Source organism: Salmo trutta, unplaced genomic scaffold, assembly GCF_901001165.1.
Source record: "Salmo trutta unplaced genomic scaffold, fSalTru1.1, whole genome shotgun sequence".
Lineage (NCBI taxonomy): Eukaryota > Metazoa > Chordata > Actinopteri > Salmoniformes > Salmonidae > Salmo > Salmo trutta.
Genome location: NW_021823154.1, coordinates 142877 through 143653, shown reverse-complemented (window position 1 = coordinate 143653; position 777 = coordinate 142877).

The following is a 777-nucleotide window of genomic DNA, read 5'->3' as shown; positions in this document are numbered from 1 at the left end:
CACATTTTCAACTAAAACAACCGTTTCTATTGGACAAATGGGTTCCGTTTGGTTCCTAGTTAAAACACCGCTTCTAGGTAGGATTGAGTTTTTAAAATAATGTCCAGAAAAACTCCCAGGTTTAAAATCAGTCTCTGATTTAGAGGAGAACCATGGAGGAAAAACTCCCAGGTTTTAAATCAGTCTCTGATTTAGAGGAGAACCATGGAGGAAAAACTCCCAGGTTTAAAATCAGTCTCTGATTTAGAGGAGAACCATGGAGGAAAAACTCCCTGGTTTAAAATCAGTCTCTGATTTAGAGGAGAACCATGGAGGAAAAACTCCCAGGTTTAAAATCCGTCTCTGATTAGAAAGGAAGAGTGGGGAAAATAGCAGTGGAATTGGCTTTGAGGTCCAGTTTTGAATTTGAAGGGTCTATATGGTATCACCTGTACTCTCTGTCTAGTGGACTCTAGACTCACTCTAGACTCACTGCCCTTTGACCCTCTACAGCCTAAACCCTGCCTTTTCCACCGGGAGGACCTTCAGACAAGTCTTCTGAGGCCAGTGGGGAGGCATAGAACAACACCGATATGTTGGTGTAAGTCTCTCACCTTTCCACAGATTAGTGTGTAGGCCAAACTGTCGGGACGCTACAGACAGAAGTTGGCAGATCTGCTTTTCCCGACTTCAGACGGGTCCCAAGACGCTCGTTGAGTCAAACCGTTCGGGGAAACAAACACCGCTCGAGCTCTTTCACTGCAGATGCAGAAGTGCGACATCGACGGATGTAGTGGA